Genomic DNA, 22,071 nt, shown 5'->3' on the forward strand with positions numbered 1-22,071 from the left:
CATTGTTAATAGAAGACAGCTGATTCTTACACCTACTCTGTCTTCAGTCATCTGTTTTGAAGAAACAATATGAAGAAGATCCAGCCTCATGCAGATATATAGTTGGAAAAAGGTGTATTTTTAAAGCCTTCAGATAATTTGGCATATTCTTTGATACTGTACTAAAAGTCCACATGTGCTAGTTTCTTAAATTAGTTAAAATGGAATTCTAAATCATATCCATGAACTTGTAGTAAATACTATGTTAATTAATACACATTGAACTGTCATGCATACTGAGTGGATCTTTTTACCTGTACATGATTTTACATTATTATACATCGGTCATTTGGAAAGTATTGGGTCACATTTCTTTAGACAGTGTCAAAAACTCACTTTTGTTAGTATCACTGCCAGTCTTAACAGAAAAGCCTTTAAATATTGAGAAGTTGTCAAGCCCACAGTAGATCAAGCTCACAATAGGAGTTACAAGTTTTCCAAAAATCCTGATATTTTTAGCTTGATGGCTTGAATTTTATCATTAGCAACAAATACGTTAGAGTTATTTCCCTTGAAGTAACAGGCTCACTTTGTTCATTTTTGGAAGAATGACTGTCACTTGTACATTCAAATAAAGATGGTGTTCTATGAAAAAAGTGACTTAGCACTAAGTCAGAAATTCTTTTCCTTAACACAACCGTATTTCAGTATGTACAAGTGCTTAATGCATACTTTCCACTTACTCATAATATTAAAAAGAATGGTCAAGGGGTTAAAGAACAGTGTTAATTGTTATGATTTTATCAGGGATGTTCTTAAGTAAAGCAGATTTGTTTTTAACTGCAAGTAGCTATGAATAATTGAATGACTTCTAATTGAGTTTGGTACCACTGCTCAGAAACCAGCAGTTTTACCCACTTTTGCTTTTATGCAGTCACAGCAAATGTCAAACAATGTAAAGGCAGGTAATGTCTTAGTATTCTTATACAAACAGTTTTGACATCTTGGGCCTCCTGAAGAGGGGATAGGGGAGAATCCCAGAGCCCTGCAGACCACATTTGGAGAACTGCTGTGTAAATTTTGAGCACAGTGTATTAGTGTGGTGAAATTTTAAATAAAAAGCCTGGTCTCTTTTAAAATAAAAAGACAATTACATTTTAAACTCAAACTATTTAAGAGACAAGAAGAAATACACAGTAAGAATATAATATAAAGAAATAAAGAGAAAGAAACGGGGAAAAACTGAATCTCATTCACATTGAAGTGAGAAGACTTTGTTGCCCATCACCACTGCTTTATAAAACGTTCTTGTATTGATATATTTCAGTGTGAGGTTAGAGGAATGGAAATATATTGGTTTGCTAGCATAGCCTGTCAGGGAGGGTTAGTGCTTGTGAAGGCAACTCTGGCTGGTTGTTGTAGAAAAGATTTCAGAGTTTGATGTGCTGACTAAAAATAGGTCAGGAAACCTTTCTAAGGGCAGAATCCAGGACAAGAATTTGTAAAAAATTGTTTGCTTTGTCAAAGGTTAAGCTTCCTCTACTCCTCTCTCTACTCCTAGCAGATATGTTACTAAGATAGTAACTCCTGAATGAACTTTTTACATGCATATTCTTATTTTATAGAGATGCAAATAGATCCCTGGATATTTTTGATGAGAGATCACATCCACTCACAGTAAGTGTCAGTTTTATTGAAGTATTTTTCTCTTATACTTGTTTATTTCATGCTGATTTGCTTTGAAATTAGTTATTAGAAGAAAATTACTCCCTCCATCTCAAGGTCCAAATCATCTTCCTCTGAAGTCTTCTTCCCTACCCCATGTTTTGTCTAGTCATTTTACCAAAGGCATGTTGTATAAGGGGTGTGACGGATAAGAACTGAGTTGTGCTTTGTATGATTAGTGAGCAGGTAAGTAAACATACCCAAGTAACAGAAGATGTATCTTTTTGAAGGATGATTTTCCATAACATCAAAGAATGTAAATATTTGTAAATAAACCTAACAAATGTGCTAAGACCTCTAAGAAGAAAATTAGAAAACTGCTTCAATTTTAAACCAATTAAAATGACAAAGTTTTAAAATTCACATCTTCAGGTGCTCTGTGGCCACATGTGGCTGGTGACTGCTATATAGGACAGAACATTCTTAGAGCCTTATGGTTACAGGACCCTGGAAGTGCTTTTTTCAAAGTTGATGGCAGAAAAGTATGATGACACATGGTGATCAGCAAAACTTTTGAACCTAAAAAGAGTTTACATTTGGTTAGAATTCTGTGGGGAGAAAGGTGGAAATATGTAAACTTCCTGAGGTTGCGCCTGTGTTTTTCTTTAGTGGATGGTGGTGAGTATTAAATCACTGCAGTGTTTTAGGATCCCATTGTTTATATTTAAAAGACTCCAAGACATGTCACCCAACCAAAATTGCTTTAAGGGGCACGTGGGCCCAAATGTGAAGACTGCTACCTTAAGGGTACTTTTAAGTAGTTTTCTTCAGTGGATGCTTATATTGCATTTTTTCTTCTTTTAGCAAGAAAAGCTTCCAGAGGAATACTTTAAGCATGATCCTGAACATGAATTCATTTGCAGATTTGTTTGCATTCTGTTTAGTGCTGCACAGCTACTGCTGAGGGTGCAATAGTAACTTTGGTAAGGTACGTTTTCTTTCATAAAGCATCTGTAGAAATTTCCGTCTTGTACACAAGGTGTGGTCCTGTTTTTAAAATGAAAGTAGGTTCCTGAAATGATCGTCAGAACTTTACTAAGAGAAACCTATCAAAAGAAAGTAAAATATACACATTTGAGCTTAATAGTCATTATGATTTAAAATGTTGCCATTGCTCTTCTTATCACAAAACAATTGCTATTAAAGGCAGCAGGAGAGAGTTCTGGTTTCTCCTTGCACACCTCAGGGCACACATGCACACACAGTGCACACACGTACACACAGACAAGGCATGCAGTGGTGGTAGGATGGGGGCGATGACTCATCTGGTCCCCAGGCAGAAACGGACTCCGTGTAGTTCTAAGCTGAGTCCCAGACTGTATTACCTAGACAGTTCTGATGTACAGCTGACTGAGAACTGCTGCCCTCAGTTCTCTGTTCTTGGATGATGGTGTTAACCATCCCCTGTCCTCTTGTGCCTGCGTGTGGATTTGCCCAGGATTAGGGTGCCAGCAGTACTTGGAAAGGCTTTACTCTAGTTAGCCTGCTAAACTGCAGTTGCGTGAGGACCTTTGTGTCATCCATACTGAATTCCTACGGTAAGAGCTGATCATTTGAATAATAAATCATATTCAAGTGAGAGGTAGTTGGGATTGTTTTACTTACTCCTCCCTATAGCACACCTGTACGGGAAAGTCAGCTGCATGGTCCGAAGGGAAGGAATAGTTAGGCCACTGCCCGCTTCTGTCCAGGCAGAATCTAGCAGAGGAGGCTTGTCCTTTTGAAAAGAGACCCCTCAGTGGACACTGGATCAGACTACAGGCCTTTCCGTGGAGCTCCAGGCCACTTGGAGTGCTTAGCACATGCTTGAGAGAGTCAGCAGTGGCGCATGTGGAGAGCCAGGAAATGCAGGGAGGAGAGCATCTGGGGCTGGAAGAGGGGCATTTCTTTGTAGACATGTTGAGTGTGACGTACCTGTGAGATAGCAGAGTGGCGATGTCTAGTAATCAGTCAAGTGTATGGGACTGGAGCATGAATCTGAGCTAGAGGGAGGGCATTAGGTATAGCTGTTCAAATGCAGAGAAAGAATGTAAAATAAAAAGTGGATAGAAGATCTGTAGGGACTGTTAGCACTTAAGGGCAAGTCCCCAGAGGAGTGGCTAGAGTGGTAGGAAACCCAGGAGGGAATCATAAGAGGCGCCAGGAGAGGTTCAGGATGGAGAGTGTGGTCCAAGTGCTAGTTGCTGCCAAGGAGTTGCTCATGTCATAAGTACCCCCTAATACCTACTCTGTCCCTATTCTAAGTGCTGGGGATGGAGGAGAGAACAGGTTGAATAAAATTCTTGCCTTTATGGAGCAAGTGTGGAAGACATAAGTTTCTGTATTTGTTTTTAATTTTTAAATTTTATTTTTTTGGCTGCATTGGGTCTTTGTTGCTGTGCGTGGGCTTTCTCTCATTGCGGCGAGCCGGGGGGCTCCTCTTTGTTGTGGTGCGCAGGTTTCTCATTGCAGTGGCTTCTCTTGTTGCAGGAGCACGGGCTCTAGGTGCACGGGCTTCAGTGGTTGCAGCATGTGGGCTCAGTAGTTGTGACTTGTGGGCTCTAGAGCTCAGGCTTAGTAGTTGTGGCTCACGGGCTTAGTTGCCCTGCAGCATGTGGGATCCTCCCAGACCAGGGATCAAACCCATGTCCCCTGCATTGGCAGGTGGAGTCTTTTTTTTTTTTTTTAAAGAACTTTTATTGAGATACAGTTAACAGACAATAAACAGCATATATTTAGAGTGTACAATTTGGTATCCCAATCTCCCAATTCATCCCCCCCAACCCTCCCCGTTTTCCCCACTTGGTGTCCATGTGTTTATTCTCTACACCTGTGTCTATTTCTGCCTTGCATTTCCTCTTTCATAGTTGTTAGCATTTGCCTTATGAATTGAAGTGCTCCTATATTGGGTGCACATATATTTATAATTCTTATCTCCTCTTCTTGGATGGATCCCTTGATCTTTATGTAATATCCTTTCTTGTCTCTTGTAACATTTTTTATTTTAAAGTCTATTTTATCGGATATGGGTATTGCTACTCCAGCTTTCTTTTGATTTTCATTTGCATAGAATATCTTTTTCCATCCCCTCACTTTCAGTCTGTATGTTTGCCTAGGTCGGAAGTGGGTCTCTTCGAGACAGCATATATATCGGTCTTGTTTTTGTATCCATTCAGCCAGTCTGTGTCTTCTGGTTGGTGCATTTAGTCCATTTACATTCAAGGTAATTATTGGAATGTATGTTCCTATTACCATTTTCTTAATTGTTTTATTGTTGTTTTTGTAGGTCCTTCTCTTGTCTTATGTTTCCTGCTTAGAGAAGTTCCTTTAGCATTTGTTGTAGGACTGGTTTGGTGGTGCTGAATTCTCTTAGCTGTTGCTTGTCTGTAAAGCTTTTGATTTCTCCATTGAATCTGAATGAGATCCTTGCTGGGTAGAGTATTCTTGGTTGTAGGTTCTTCCCTGTCATCACTTGAAATATATCATGCCACTCCCTTCTGGCTTGCAGAGTTTCTGCTGAGAAATCAGCTGTTACCCTTATGGGAGTTCCCTTGTATGTTATTGGTCGTTTTTCCCTTGTTGATTTTAATAACATTTCTCTGTCTTTAATTTTTGTCAGCTTGACTACTATATGTCTTGGCATGTTTCTCCTTGGATTTATCCTGCCTGGGACTCTCTGCGCTTCCTGGACTTGGGTAGCTATTTCCTTTCCCATGTTAGGGAAGTTTTCAACTATAATCTCTTCCAGTATTTTCTCAGGTCCTTTCTCTCTCTCGTCTCCTTCTGGGACCCCTATAATGTGAATGTTGGCACGTTTAACATTATCCCAAAGGTCTCTTAGGCTGTCTTCAGTTCTTTTCATTCTTTTTTCTTTATTCTTTTCTGCATCAGTGATGATCACCATTCTGTCTTCCAGGTCACTTATTCGCCCTTCTGCCTCCGTTAATCTGCTATTGGTTCCTTCTAGTGTATTTTTCATTTCTGTTATTGTGTTGCATATCTCTGTTTGCTCTTTAATTCTTCTAGGTCTTTGGTAAACTTTTTGATCTTTGCATCCAGTCTTTTTTCAAAGTCCTGGATCATCTTCACTATCATTCTGAATTCTTTTTCTGTAAGATTGCCTTATCTCCTCTTCATTTAGTTGTTTTTCTGGGGCTTTGTCCTGTCCCTTCATCTGGTACAAAGTCCTCTGCTTTTTCATTTTCTCTATCTTTCTGTGGCTGTGGTTTTCAGTTCCACAAGACGAAATACTGCTGATACTGCTTGATACTGCTGTCTGCCCTCTTGTGGAAGAAGCTATCTGGGAGTCTCCTGTGTGCTTCCTGATGGGAGGGACTGATGGTGGCAGGTGGATTCTTAACTGCTGCGTCACCAGGGAAGTCCTGCTCAGGTTTTTTGAGTTTGGTTGTTGTTGTTGTTGTTGTTTTAATTTTTGTTGGAGTATAGTTGATTTACAATGTAGTGTTCATTTCAGGTATACAGCAAAGTATAAGCATCTTTTGTAATGAGTATCTTAAAAAGGAATATTTCAAGTAGTTGTAAAAATCAGGAAGAGAAAGCAAGGTAAAGGAATAAAGTGATTAGAGGGGCTTACTGGAAAGATCAGGAAGAGCCTCTTTAAAGAGGTAACGTTTGAACCTGGGGCCTGGCTGAACCGAGGAAGAGCAGGAGCGCCGGCATTACAGGCAGAGGGGACAAGTGCAAGGCTCTGAGACAGGAACATGTCCTGTGTGTTCAAGGAACAGCAAGGTGGCCGTTGTGATCAGAGCGGGGAATGAGGGAAAGAGCATAGGTGATGAGGTCGCAGGACAATGCCATACCACACAGGGCCTTGTAACTTACAGGCCACGCCAAGAAGTTATTTGTTTGATGGGAAAACTGTGGCAGATCTTGAGCAGGCACATGAAGTACACTTAATTTAAGAGGCTCACCTGCCTGCTTTGGGGAGAAGAGACTAGTCTGTTGAGAGTCAGAGCGGAGGCAGAGAAGTTAGGAGGCAACGGCAGTAGCACGAGTCAGAAGTGACAAATATTGGGTTGGCCAGAAAGTTGATTTGGGTTTTTCCATAACATCTTAGGGAAAAACCCAAACGAACTTCTTGGCCAACCCAGGAGAAGAGAAAAGTGGTCTGGTTACCAGGGAAGGTAGAGACAACAAGAATCTCCAACAGATTGGAGCAAGAGAACTCAAATGGAGGTTTTTGGTCCCAGCAGCTAGGCGTGTGGCAGTGTCTTTCAGTTGTGAGGGAAGGCCTGGGCTGGGGAGCGTTGGGATGAAGAGCCCTGTGAAGACACCAGTGACCGTGGCAAGAGTAGTTTCAGTAGAGCCACGGCAGCAGGGGACGGACTACAGTGGGCTAAGGAGAGGAGGCGATGAGGAGCCAGTGTCAGGGCGTTTCCTGAGGACAGATGCTAGGCGTCGTGGGGCATAGGCTGGGAACAGGTAAGTGTTCACAGTGGAGGAAATCTCTGACAGAGAGGGAGAAATTGTTGAAAAAGAGGTTAATTGTGGGAACAGTATTCTGCAGAAGTGAGATGGGATCAACTTCATTCATAGAAGAGTTGGCTTTAGTGAAAAGAAAGAAATCTCACTTCCACTGAGACAGGAGGGCAAGTGGTATAAATGAGTGTCGGCACATACCAGGTTTGCCAGTACAGGTGAGAGGAAATTGAAAGATTGCCAGTGTCGTTTTAAGTGCCTCTAATTAGTCCCATAGAGAATTGAACCTTGTTAGGGAGATTCATTCTTAGGGTACCGGAGAGTGCTGAGTTCTCTGGGGAATGGGAACAGAATTTCACTCAGAACATACACATATAATCTCAATATCCATGTTTGAAAACACAGTTGAGTTTGGAGAGCACTGGCAAATCTGAGCTGTCAATCTGATAACCTTCAGAGAGTTAAACATACGCTTTAAAATTGGATTTTTTCTTTTTGTCAAATGGCATATACACTCTTCTGCAGAGGTAACCACAAATCACAGCTTACCTCTCTCATCTTTACTCAGCTGTTAACTTTGTCCATTTCTTTGTAGAATAGACATTTGATACATGGAAAAGAAATCGTGATATTCACTCACAAACTGCCTGGCAGGTTTAGAGGGGCCTCAGGGATACAAACACGGGCAGCTCTTTCCACCTTAAAACCAAACGAATTGAATAAGCTGCAGATTATGTAAGACAGAAATGAATTATTAAATGATAATGGAGATGTGAAAAATAGGGGATATGAAAAAGACTATCCTTTGTATGCATGTGCATTCCTTAAAAATGTATTGAATATGGGAATGCTCAACAGTTATAAAGCCCCTTTGTACTGCCTGTCCTGCTGTGCCACACAGCAGCCACTGGGAGGCTCTCTTGACCACCAGTTTTTATCTTCAAGTGCATGCCATAAAAGGACTAGTTACTCTGAAGAGGAGATAAAGACGTGCTCAGTCTTACCAGAGTTTTACATACTCAAGCGCTATGTAAAATTGCCATGTAACCATTACCAGGTATGGTAGGTACATTGCACATGCAGGCACTCAGGCATTTACTGAGCAGTTGAAATCCATGCTGGGCTGTATGTGCTGCCCTTTACAGGTAGGAAGGTAATAACACAGTGCCTGTCTTTCGAATGCCCTTTGTCCTTTCATTCCTGTGACCAAAATTGGGTTGGAAATTCACATGGGCAGAGTAGAAATATCATACCAACAGAAATACCTGACTTACAACTGTGACTTGGCTTCTGGCCTTGGGTGGCCAAGCAAAGTCTGTAGAACTGAAGAATAAAAGGCATGTCAGAAACAGATGAAATCTGTCATTCCTAACAACTCTTATCACAGCACTTCAACTGAACTAAAATCAAAGATCAGTGCTCTACTTTTTGCAGGTTTACTTAGAAAGGCTTTTAACTTATGCTGAGATCGACCTTTGCCCCACTAACTGGAAAAGAATTGTTTTGGAAGCCATTCTTCTTACCTGCAAGGTTTGGGACCATCAGGCTCTATGGAATGTGGACTACTGCCAGGTCTTCAAGGACATTGCAGTTGAGGACATGTGAGTTTGTAAGGTTATGGTGAACTTTCTATTTTCCAATACCTCATTTACTCCCATACAGTTTACATTTTAAGAAATTATACATTTTAAGAAAGGTTATATTGTGCAAAGAGCTGAAATAGGCATAAAACTACAGACTTCTTCCTGTCTAGCTGTAGTATAACAATTTGTATTTCCCATCATTAATTGGTAGGTCTTGATGTGTTATTGCTATAATATTCTGCTTGATAAGTTGAAATTATTTTTCCGGTGGTTTTTGCGAGACATTTTACAAGCTCACTACAGAACAACATGGTATAGTAAATAACTTCACGGCTTTCTTAAAGTTGTCTACCAGGTTCAGACCATTTTTAAGCAGCACATGTCTGGCCTCTGAAGTAAGCGGCCACCGTTAAGGTCTCAGGGCTCTAGACTACTGCGAGGTTATAACTTCAGCCTGAGTCACACATTGTATATTTGCTTTTGCCGGTCTTTTTCCTCCTTTTTACCTGAGGTTTTGTTATTATAGAAACTGTGATGTACAGATAGCCACATATAAAGGTTTCAGATCCCTGTGTTCCTGTCTCCTCCCCTATTTAAGAGTATTGCCCATGTTTAGAAATAGGTCTGCTGAGTTAGGAAACTGATCTCTCAGACCGGGAAGCATCACCCGGGCCTCACCCAGGGCACTCAGCAACCCCAGCAGCACTTTGTGGGACCTTGAGTTTACTAGGCAGGTGCTCCTCACAGATGGCATGCTGACATGGGCATGAAACACCAGGCTTCCAATCTGGCTGTGGTGAAGGGCCCCAAGGGTGGGAGGCAGGATGAGCCAGAGAGGTATTTCTAGCAGACTCTTGAAGTGCTCACTTGACAATGAAAATGTCTTTGTGGGTGGCGTGTAGGAAAATGTGAAAGGACACGTCTGGATTATATTGAACAGAAGAGGCTGATCAAGATCATGGCAGGCAGTGGCCAGAGTTTGCTTTTGTACCTTTGCACCTTACTCTAGATAATTCAGAATTACCAAAGTGCATATTTAAAACTGAAGCGAGGAAACTTGTGACTAAGCGAAGGGACCAGTGATTGTTGGGATGGTAGCTGTCAAAGTGGCTTTTGGTGAAAATGTCCACTTTGGTGATAATGTAAACTAAGTAGTCATGGGGATATTGCTGGTAGCCATCGTAGTAAACAGTGTGATGGCGGATAATGGCTTTGAAATGAATAGAAGTACTTTTGGAAGTTGCAAAAACTAAAGTGACTTTGACCATCAGTATCATCAGTCTTTAAACTGGTCCCTTGAAGGATGGAAAATTTGTAATCATAAACACCAACCCTGCCATGATGGCAGCTGAAATTTTCTGAGAACCTGCCACTAAGCTGACTGGCACTCAGGTTCCAATTATAACATCAGAGAACATGCAGGGCAATGTGTGGGTGTTCATAGATATGAGCCCAGCAGCCTTGGTGGCGGTGTCTAGCTGCAGGAAGAAACATTTTAAGCAGCGCTTTTCTGTGTAGAATGTAGAATCACCTGGAGTTATGTTTATAATAGGCTACTTTTGTTGATGATCTTTGGAAATTGGAAAGCATTACCACAAAGTGTTGAACACACATTTGTTTCATCCCTCTGCTGTTGACTGCTATTTGTAATGGTCTCACTTTGAGTCTAAATTGAAAAATTGGTGTCTAACAGCTTTTCTTTAAAACTTTCTAACATTTATGTGTCTTATTAAAATATATTTCCCTTCAAAAGACTAAGTTAAAGTGAGCAGATGCTGTTCAGAAAATTTGCTGCGCCTGTCAATGGTCTGCTCTTCAGCCATCTAGCCATTTAAAAAACAACAAAAAACACAGAAGGTGCATATTCTGTAGGCATAATGCTTTTCTTCAGTGATGAAGGCTCTATTAACAGACATGTTAATCCTATGAAGTACTGTATTTCCAGACAATTAAAATGTATTAGTGGAGAAAATATAAAAGGGATAGTGAAGTGCATTTATTCCTGTAGTAAATGAAGTCCTGATTAGCTGATTATCAAAACATTATCTGATTTATATTTCTATAGACTTATGGCCATAAGAACAGGAAATTAATTTTGGAAGTAGGTTCTGTTAGGTTTAAAGTTCAACAAATGAGAAACCTCATTTCTGCTCACACTCTGCTCTCCATACAGGAGAACATCAAGCATTTATTGACTTATCCAACAGATAAAATATTAACAGTTTAAAACCCAGAGACCAAATATATTGTAAAATAAGCCACTCTCATGTTTGTATTTACCATTCTTATATAATTAACTCTCTAAATTTAGTGATTGCTGTGAAAAGGGTAAGATTTACTCTAGTTTTATGTTTATTTACTTAAACATTTGGCAAGCAAATGGCTGTATATGGTTATGTAGCAAAGGCTTGCTGCCAGCACTCTACTTTCCCACTTCACTGAATTCGCCCTCTGCGGGCATGTGTGCGTTCTGTCCAGGCAGGGGGCTGCGGGGCTGAGCATCCGGGGCTGCTCTGTCAGAGGTCATATTATAAAGTGGGTTTAGTCCAGCCAAGACAGCTATCTTTAATCTTACTGCCTTCTAAAGCTTAGAAAGTACATCCTGTCCTGTCATAGTGACAGCTTCTCACCCTAGTAAGGTTAAGGTGAACAGAAACTTGCATTAGGCCCTTTGACACAGCCCCATGCACTGGAGCAGGGGGAAGGAATTCCCTTTCTCATCGAATGTAGCTTATTTATTTATTTATTTGCAATGAATCCTTGTTGCCTCAAGAGTTTTCCCCCCTCAGAGATAATAGCAGTGGCTCTCGATGGATCCATTTGTTGCTGTGGTGATGTGCCCACTCCTTTTGTTGGCCCGTATCTACTTCAATAAGCCCCTTCCTGTTATCGGCCCGGTGAAAATGTCTGAAAGTTCTTCAGAGCTAATAAACAGCATACCTCCTTCCTTTCATCTGATCACTATAGCGGGGCGGGGCCTTGTGAGTGAGCGTGGAGCGTGAATCGTACAGCTGCACTCATGGAACTCCGAAGAATAAGCCCCCGAGTCAGCAGCACGAGAGCATAAGAGGGCTGTAACCTCTTCCCCCTTGTCCCAAACTCAAAGTGCTGGGATGCAGAAAGGACCACAGATAGCTGTACCTTGTTTGAACATTAGTGTATTAATCCAGCTGGGTAGCCATTATTTGTTTCAAAACAGTATTTAGAGCCATCCTCGTAGCTCAGAATGGTATTTTTGAAAATAGCCCAGTTGACTAACATTGTCCTGTGTTGGTTTTGTCTTCTCCTCCCCCAGGAGTGAGATGGAAAGGCACTTTCTGGAGCTACTTCAGTTTAATATTAATGTTCCTGCCAGTGTTTATGTCAGATACTACTTTGACCTTCACTCCTTAGCAGATAACAACAACCTGAGCTTTCTGTTCGCTCCTCTCAGCAAAGAGCGGGCCCAGAACCTAGAGGTGAGGAGCGCTCACTGGGGTTTTCTGTCAGCCACCAGAGCCGGTGTCTGTGGCCAAATTGTATTGAGCAGTGATTTGGAAAATGGAAAGCTGTTAAATTAACAGTTTGAAGAGCTTATTAACCCTGGCATCATATTTCCTATGGTTTATACAGGGATCTCACATTATTAAAAAAAAAAAAAAAAAGTAGATATTCTCTCTTCTTTAACCATAATTCAGAATACTTTCAGTTAGATTTAATCTGTTCTTAGTGGTTTTCCATCTGAACCTCTACACTTGCATAGAACCATACGTGCATAATTTCTTACAGTTTTATCCCTCATCATAGGTATATACATAATCTACTTAGCACTCTTAACTGTCTTTTACTCAGCTTGCAGTTTGTGTGTGTGTGTGTATCACAGTTCAGTCCCATGAGTTTATTAGACAAAGCATCAGTGGCTAACCTGAGAGACCTATACTTGGAATGTATAATGTGGGTTCAGATATGGATGTAGAAAGTACCTAGGTTTTTAATGGAAATGGTAATGTACATGGGACAAAGTAATTTATGGCTTATGATTTTTGGTGGGCATACAGCAAAATTCACAACTGAAATGAACACATTTAAAATTGACACTCTCTGTGGTACCTTGGTGGTACTTTAGAGTAAGATGTTTTTCTATCATAATTTACATGCAAGTGAAATAGCATCTTTCATTGCTTCAATCATGAGACCTCTCCTGCCTTCAGCACACACCTACCTCATTAAAATTTTCTCGGAGTATGTAATTACTGATGAAGATTGAATAGAAGTTGAATAACTGAGTAAACACTGATTCAACCCAAGTGTATGTTCATCATGTTTAAGGATCAAGTGTGTAGGTAACAGAAGATACTGCTATTAGGAGCCTATCTTTGGGAACCCAATTTTTCAAAAACTCTTAAGTTCCCCTTCACCCCAGCAATCTAATCATAGCCCTTAAAGGATATAACCTTAGGGAATTGGCAGTTAGTGTAGATATCAGTTCTCCAAAGTAGCAGTAACTATGAACTATCTAAAAGAATGTTGATGTGTGGCTTATCAATGATGCCTTTTTTTTTTTTTTAAAGGTTGGAACTTTTTTTCCCCCAAATCGTACCTGTGTTCTGTGTGACTTTCCTAGGCCATTTCCAGATTGTGTGATGACAAATACAAAGACTTGTGCAGAGCTGCTGTAAGAAGGTCCTTCAGCGCTGATCATTTCATTGGTATTCAGCGCTCCAACGCCATCCTCTCTTAAGGAAGAAGTGAGGGGTTGTAACATCAGAAAGGACTGGAGAAATATCACCTCTCCTGTTCAGAAACCAGCAAAGTTAGTATTTTCACCTAAAAGAAAGACATTGAATTCAAGAGACTCGGACAGCGAGGATTATGCTCGTAGGAAAGAACGGGACCTTGTTAGTGCAGCACACTCTTCTGTCCTTTTTAATGTAAACAGAGTTATAAAAACCACTCCAAAGCTAAAAGCTCCCAACCCCACACACAGTTGTTTGCTTACTCTGTAGGCCAATAGCTCTGAACTATGTGAGGTTTTTTAATTACCAGTTTAAAATTTTAGACTTTAAAGACACTAACTATATAAGATTTACGTTTTTCCTGCTTTTCTTGCCCCACTCCCCCATCTTGCTGCATATTCCTTTAGAATCACTGCAGTATTACCATTAAAACATGGGCCTCCTAACAACTCATAAAGCCACTTAGGAACAAACTGTTGTAGCATTGTTCGGTTTGAAGGATTCTTCCTCCCTACTACATCATTGAAGCTGCTAGTCATTATTGGCAATCAATTTAAACCAAAAAGCTGCTGAATAACACTTGTCATTCAAATTCTTTGCAAGCACTACTTATTAGCATTATTAGCGTGTTTGGGATCATAAGCAGAGAAAGTATGTTATCATCTACTTCTGTTGAGTCTGTGCTGCATTTCTTTTTGACTCTAATGGTGCTTCTCATTTTCTGATGATTTTTCCTCTTTGTTAAATACTTGTATGAAAGGATATTTTCCTAATTCCAGCCAACATGGCGGTCCAGTAATTAGCAAGCAGGTAATAAAATAGAAGGTGTCCCAAAAGTCTTAGTGCAATTTTAAGCTTTAATATAAGTGTGCTTGACACTACAGGACACTGTTGCAGAAGTATAAATGCTACAGACTGGCAAAACATCATTTGAAAGTTTACTTGGATGTCTTCTGAACTCATTGAGTTTTGTAAATTTTAGACATTAAGCTTTTAATTTTAATTTCTTGTTTCAGCCCCTCTTGAAGATAGCAAACAATGGGCTGAAACAAAAAATTAAAATTAAGAGCTTAGTATTTAAAATTTACAAAACTTAAATGAGCTTAGAAGAAATTCAATTAAACTTTCAGATGATGTTTTGTAAGTCTGTAGCATTTATACATCTACAAGTATCAAAGCTTAAAATTGCACTAAGACTTCAGGGGATACTTTATATCTTCATAGACCTGCCCCTCCTCTTTTTAAAATAAACCTTTGCAAGGCTGGGCTGTTAACCTGCTTGATCACCTAAGTTTTTTTTTTCTTCTTCTAGATTTGGTAAAGGAGTTATGAACAACAGTGTTAATACACAAGTAATAAATTGAAAGGAATTGGACCCTCACAGTAGTGATAGGAAAGTAAGTGCTGTAAAACAGCTTTTCTATCCTGTGTGTTAATAACCTGGCTATAGGTGTCTCACTTCAAGTTCTGCTATTTTTAAGAGGAAACATATAAACCTTAGGAACCCTTACCTCAGGCTTTAAAAGGTAGGGAGGTCCAGTAATCAGTCTTTTAGGAGATTGGTAATGATGTCACCTAAACTTGAAATATTAAAGGAAAAAAAAAGAAAGAAAGAAAGAAAGAAAGATTAGTGTTCTCAACTATGTGAAATCTTTTTCCGCCTATCTTCTCAAATACAGTCCTAGGAATTTTGCCTGTAAACAAAGCATTTCTGGGCTAGAAATACCTTCTCTCTTTAGAGCAAGGCTTCACATTATATTGAGTGCTGCAGGTTCCATCATTTTTAAAGGACAGAGACCTAAATGATAAATAATGGTATATAAAATATTACAATCTACCACCTCAAAAAATATTGTTTATGCAGTTTGGAGCTTGGAAACTCAAGTATTGATTGCAGTTTTATTTTGAAAAGAATGCTACAACTTATGTGGTTTTTCTTCCTCATGTTTATATTAAAAGCTAATAAACTCTATTTTAATTAAAATATATTGGCTACTGTGTTTGTAACACTTCTCACTATTCACATAACATTACGACTCTGCCTAACTCAGATGTTTTCAGTCAGCTCTGATAGTTGGCTTTAAAGCACTTTCAAACTAACCATTCGTAAGTTGTTTTGACCCTTGCCTTTAGTTCAGATGTAGTCATTTATTTCTTTGGCTTATGCTGTTTTCAACCTGAAGATGATGTAGAACACTGAAAATCACTGGCTACAGTGCTCAGTGGCAGACTGCATTAGATGGCATTTGCAGTTGTTTTTGTGCCAAGAGGGAAAAGCAGGTAGAAGTAAAAGTAGGCAGAATACAGAGAAAAAGGAATTACAGGAATACTGTAGAATCAGAACGTGAGTTGTTTGCGGATTTCAAGCAATGGAACAGAAAAGAAAATGGAAGAACAGGAAGTAGTAGAATTGTGGTTGCTGTAAAGAGTGTGACTTTTAAATAAGCCACATAATATTACTTTAAAATGCTATTTCCACTTACCTTTCCGTTAGAAATATACCAACTCTCCATAAGGTTCTTTAAGGCTCTAGCCACTGTGCTTGAGTAATATTCCATTAGTCCTGATAGTATTGCTGTGTTTTCATCCACCTTAATTCATTACCTAAGGTCAGATCTTTAACTTTGTTCTTGTTAAGTTTTTTTTTTCTTTAAGCTCTTTATTGGAATATAATTGCTTTACACTCTTGTACCAGCTTTTGAGGTACACCAAAGTGAATAAGCTATATTTATACATATATCCCCTCCCTCCCGCAACTCCCTCCTGCTCTCCCTGTCCTGGCCCTCTAAGGCATCACCCATCATCGAGTTTATCTCCCTTTGTTATACAGCAACTTCCCACTATTTACCTCTTTTCCAGTTGGTAGTGTATATATGTCTCTGCTACTCTCTCACTTCGTCCCAGCTTCCCTTTCGCCCCCCACCCCCCCAACCCCGTGTCCTCCAGTCCATTCTCTGCGTCTGCATCCTTATCCTTGCCCTGTGGATCAGTTGTTGATTGGGAGAAATGGTCTGACTTAGTACAGAAGGGAAAAAAAATCTATCACCAATCACTGATAGTTCGCATCATGTAATATGCCAGTTACTAAGCAGAAATGCTGACATATCTTGAGTGGTCGAAGGTTAGAAAAAATGGATAGGAACATTGGACACAACTGTAGCTTCAAGAATAAGTTGCTAGAATAAGGAGAATCGCTAAAAAATTGCTCTTCTCTTTCAGCTTTAATTCTGAGGCCATACAGCCATTTTGATAAATGGGAAATTGAGTCAACTGAAGGTAGAAATTTAAACATCGCTGAAAGTAGGTTCTCTGACAAATATGGTGGGGCATGGAAACTAGTTACTAGTTGGGTGGCAACTATGGCAGTTTTTTCACGATTTTATACCTAGGAAGGGTTTGTTCCCTAAAGTAGTAAGACTGTAATAAAAGAATATCTGACTACCTCAACTCAAATTTTGTTTTCTTTTGTTTCTTTCTCTTGGAATACTGACATCAGTGCAACTTTAACTCTGGTATACTGTGACCTGAACTTTATTCTTTACAAGGAAAAGACAAAGGTTTGAAATGTATGTTTGAACCAAATGAAATTGCCATTTTTGTACATTAAATTCACATGGTTCACCCTAAGACAACTACTTATTAGGGCCCAGTGTTTATGGCTAAGGAATTTTTTCCATCCTGTATCAGATTCCATCATGACACAGTTCTTTCACATTTACTCCTCGTGTACCCTGTATGCTCATTATCGAAATGCAACAGCTCTAATTCCTAGTTTTAGAACAGTTCAAGTTTCATTTCTCAGTTTTGTTTTCCCATTCTATAAAATATACCATTCCTTGATTTTGGGGAAGAAATGCTGAAGCCGGTATTTACTGGAAAACAATTCACTCTGTATTCAGGTTATGCGGTGTTTTTGGAAATGTTCCCCTACAGCGTGTAGGTTAGCTAAAATCTTTCATCACCCAAGCCTTCTCTCTAAGCACATGTAAAATGACTACACTTTTCCCACACCCAGAAGCCACATTCCTCAGTAGAGAGCTACTGGGTAAAGCACTTGACAGCTGGCAGAGGCTCTCCCAGGTAAGTGCTGGTTTCTATGCAGAATCTGTAGATTATACCCAGCAACTCTCAAGTTAAAGAGTAGATCACCTAAAATCTTAACTGTTTGCCACTTACCAACCTGTCCAGCCTGACTCTGTGCCAGCAAGAATACAAAAGATCTAGGAGTGCTTCAGCGAAGCCTGGTCCTTTGTACGCAGGTGCAGTCTGTTTGGTTTCTGAGGCAATTTCCACTAGTCTATTTTAAATGGGTTTGACAGATTACATGTACTTAATGTGAAACAGATTTTCAGTATACCAGTTTATGGTTTAGGATCTCTAGGGTGCAGAAAGAACTAAGAAAAGTGAAACTATAGAAAGTAAGAGGAATCCAGAGTTAAAGGAAAAGCGGTTCCTGTTCTTTAAAAAGAGGAACAAGTTAGGTGATTGTTGTAACTGCTGTGAAGGGAGCTAAGTAACTTGAATGTGATTAGACAAATTCAGTGACAGCCTTGGAAACTAAGGTCCTCAAGAATGTGTTGATTATCTACTTCAAGACCTCAAATTATTCTGCTAGCTTTTTCTTAAAACATCTATTCCTTCATCTTACCATTCTCAATTCTACTAACCTTTACTTCTAGCTCCCCCGATAGTGGCCCTGTATCTCCTCACTGTGGGAACTGACTCGTCCAAAGGCAGAGCTTCCGTGTTTTGTCCACCTCCCACTGCCCTCCCTCAACAAGGTCACATCAGCTTCACCTTTTGCCTGTCTGCTAGTGTCCAGTGTGGCAATGCTTGATGTCAGTTACTACTATGACCCAGTTCCAAAACATTATCACCAGGTTCCAGGAAATATAATAATAATACTTAGTTACTTTCATCCTGCCTACCCTTCACCCTGTTTTAACGTCTTGGTAGCTTTTTCTTTCAGAAACAGCCTCCTCAACCCAGGCGTATTTCTTTCCCAGGATCACTTGATTGGCCTTTGGAGGCAAGAAAGGGCACACGGGGAGCGGGCAATTCTGAGCCACTGTACCTCACACCTGCCTAGATCTGTGATGGTCTGTCCTGTTGGCCATCTTCGGTGTTAGAAAGCAGTTAGTCAAAGCTTTGTCCTTCCTACCCCCCTTGGTCTTTCTGTAGAGCACAAAAGTGAAAGAAGCCTCTTTAGCAGGGGTAGCAGTTCATTAAAATATACCACTACATTTCCTAGCTCTGGGGTTCCCATTCTGTCCTTGAGACGGCAGGTCACGGATGCTGTTATTACAGTTCGGTGTGGAATCCACGAGGTTTTCTCCTGGCAGCCAGTGTCAGGATTAGCGCAGCCCTAGCCCAGGAGGAAACGGCCTAATGAATACAAACTTGGAAACAGTGCTGTCGGCACATTATTTAAGCTTGTACATGTGCACAATTACACACAACATACACACAGGCCCATCACTGGAAATGACCACGAGAAAATATGACAAACGTTTGCAAGGATAAACCGATAAGGCACCTAGAAAACTTATTTTCAGCCAATTTAGACAACTTCAAAATGTGAGGTTAATAATGTAAATTAAAAAGACTTCCTAAGTCTTGTCAACTGATTCACTGAGAGCTCACGTGTTAGTTCCTTCTAAATCTTTCCCCCCAATCTATGACAGGAGACACTGCTTGAAATTGAACCATGAAAGGGACAGCCCAAAAGCTGTACATGTGAGACGAAACTCTGCCTTAAATGCTCACGAAAATCACAGAGCTGGCTGTGAAGAAGTTGCTCAACCACACACAACTTTTCATTTTATAGTTATTTTCATGAGTATGGATTGTTTGCCTAATAAAAATAAAAATCAGGAGAAAATAGCATATGGGATGGAAATAGAGGGTGACCATAAAGTAGATGGGTTTCTCTGCCCTGGGTCGGGGGAGGAGTGGTTGATGTAAGACTTCAGGGAAGCAGGTGGGCTTAATCTTTGAGGGAAGGGAGAGGGAGAGCAGGGGTGAGAACAGAGACTGAAAACAGAGGCAGCTCTGAGAGTTGGTCTGGACCTAGACCTCTAAATGTATTACTTGTATTGCCTCTCCTTGGCTTAGTATCCTTTGTCTTAACTGTCTATTTTTCTTTTTTAAGTAAATTGGTTATTCACTTTTGGTTTGGTATGTTGCCAAAATGAAAAATAATTGTTTTAAAAGGAAGAATTAAATCACTTCGACCACATCATCCCACAACTTTGATACATTCTGCATCATTTTAACACTCAACAAAACAAACAAAAAAAGGAATAGGAGCAACCCAAATTAGGCACAATAACTAAAGCAGAATAATCTATGTACTTTCTGGGAAGACATGTTAAATGAGGGAAGAGGTCAAGCTGATCACAAAAGGTCCTCATCTGAAAAACAGGAGAGGACTGGCCCTCAGGCAGGGGATCTATTTCAAGGTTCTAAGAAGCTTCTGAATAAGTAGAGGAATTAGATGTGCAAAAAATTCTGTAGCTCTGTGTACTAGGTTTTGTTGAATATACTGAAATTTTAATTTTGACTCAGAGGATGAGTGTGTAAGAGCAGTGCATTTTTACAAACATGAACAGCTTTTGAAAGTCCATGAAAACTATAACACCAGGCTTCTTTCCACCAGCAAAGTGCTTAAATCCACTAAGGAACCTATATACTTGTTTACTTAATATCCATAAAATAAAAACTGGCCTGGGCTTAAGTCTTACTTTTCCAACTTTGGTATAAATGAAGCACAAATCTCTACACTCACTGTTTTTCTAGGGAGGCATTCCCAAATTTTAATTGCTTTTGCCATTTTAGCTTTTTAAATTTAGTCCCCACTCAGTCCTGGTCATTGATATTTTGCTGGCCAGTATTGGCCTCAAAAAGAGGCCATTTGTTTTATGAGAAAGTGTTCCAGCTATGGGAAACTCAAATGTGTTTCCCAAATGCACTCATTTCAGGTGCATTCTCAAGATTTGGACCATTTTCAGGTATAAGGAAATTGATATAAACTGATGAGTTGAAGTGTAAATGAGCTCTATTTAACTGAAAAGGAAGCACTTACCAATTCAATACTTCCTACTCTTGAGAAAATTGGCCTAAATGGATTTCAGGTCCTGATGATCTAGCAAATAGCTAGTACTGAGTTGATATCTGCTTTTGAAGCTGCCTTAAGCTCGTTGGTTTCTGAAGTAAAACCTTCTGCTGTACATAGGTTTATTAAAGATCAAAAAAGACGTTATATCTGTTGCAAATTTGACAGCAAGGACAATAAGTTCAAATGATGAAACTTTAAGTCTATCTAAATTGCCGCTCTAGATTTTGGTACCTTGAAACTTAACCAAGTTAAAAGGCAAGAATTCATTGGCTATCTGGGTCATTTTAAAGAGGATAGAGTATTGGAACATTGGATGCTGGGCAAATCTAAAAGTTTCCCTACCTTTGCCTACTATGGAGAAAGTAATGAAAGCATACGTTTCCAATCAGAAATGCTGGTATGACATCCAGCCCACAATTGCTTGCTTCTTGGTTTTCGTTAAAATGAAGGTGTTAAAGAGTTGAGGATTGTAATCAAAATATGTAATTAAAGCTAATAAAATAATTAGAATTAAAACATTTCAGTATATACTAGGAAAGTGGGGTATGTGTTTAGTAAAAAACGAAAGAGGAGTTTTATGCATGGTTGGGCTGAGACTAAACTAAACTTAGGGAAATGGATACAGTTATTAAAAGTGAGTTGGAGCAAGACTGGATTTTGTTTCTCTCTGCTATGAGAACAAGTTTACTTAGAATGCTTCTTTCAATAGCACGGTATGTGAATTATCTTGTTTTAAGGGATCACTATTTGCTTTTAAGATCTCTTCTCACTGTGGATAAGAAACAAGTATTGTCTTACACTGACTGATGATTTTATTTGACCAAGTGTTTGGAAACTTTTTGTTAACTTTGGGATTTGTTAGGGGGCCCTTAAGGCAACTCAAGGAGGAATATTTAAGTCCTATATCTGGCATGTTGAATTACCTGGAAAACATTGTCAAAGGGGGGATAAGCTTCTAAAATTACATAGTATGGATAAAATTCACTCCTATAGATACCCTAGAAAGTATACAAAGTGCCTGAAATGCAGATATGTCTTGGTATAATCTCTCAACCATAATTCTGCTTATATCACAGCAACTTGATTTAGCTTCCTCATCAACACAGTGTGATCAGATTTTTTAACCTTACTTTTTTCAGTCTCTAACAGATAGTTAAGCTGAGGCTTTGCAAAAGTGCTTCATCTACAAGATGATTCATAGGAAGGTTATATTGACAAACTGAGTACACTGGTGCATATGGTTATAATGTTTATGCATTTGGCTTGGAGTAATACTGATTTTGATCTGTGCTCTCGAGATACGGGAAAGCCCTTCCCCTCAGATTACTAACAATTTACAACACTTTGCTAAATTTTACTTCTGTGTGTCTGGTTATCTGGCAAAATCTCTCTCCCATAGTGCCATGCTCACACTGATTTTCAGGCTTATTCTCCTGAGTTCCTTATACAAGTTTATATAAGACCAACATCAAGGACTTGGAATGCAGCATTGTTTCTACCTCAGAATCCGTTGTATTACTTTGCTCTGTTTCAG

The 22,071-nt window shown here is 39.6% G+C and overlaps 1 pseudogene; it reads left to right on the forward strand.

The window, feature by feature from the left end:
* The window catches only part of LOC130856085 (cyclin-Y-like protein 1), a 42,003-nt pseudogene extending 26,621 nt beyond the window's left edge, over positions 1 to 15,382 (forward strand).
* The last annotated feature ends 6,689 nt before the right edge of the window (positions 15,383 to 22,071 follow it).

This window comes from Hippopotamus amphibius, chromosome 6 (genome assembly GCF_030028045.1).
Source record: "Hippopotamus amphibius kiboko isolate mHipAmp2 chromosome 6, mHipAmp2.hap2, whole genome shotgun sequence".
NCBI classification, from domain to species: domain Eukaryota; kingdom Metazoa; phylum Chordata; class Mammalia; order Artiodactyla; family Hippopotamidae; genus Hippopotamus; species Hippopotamus amphibius.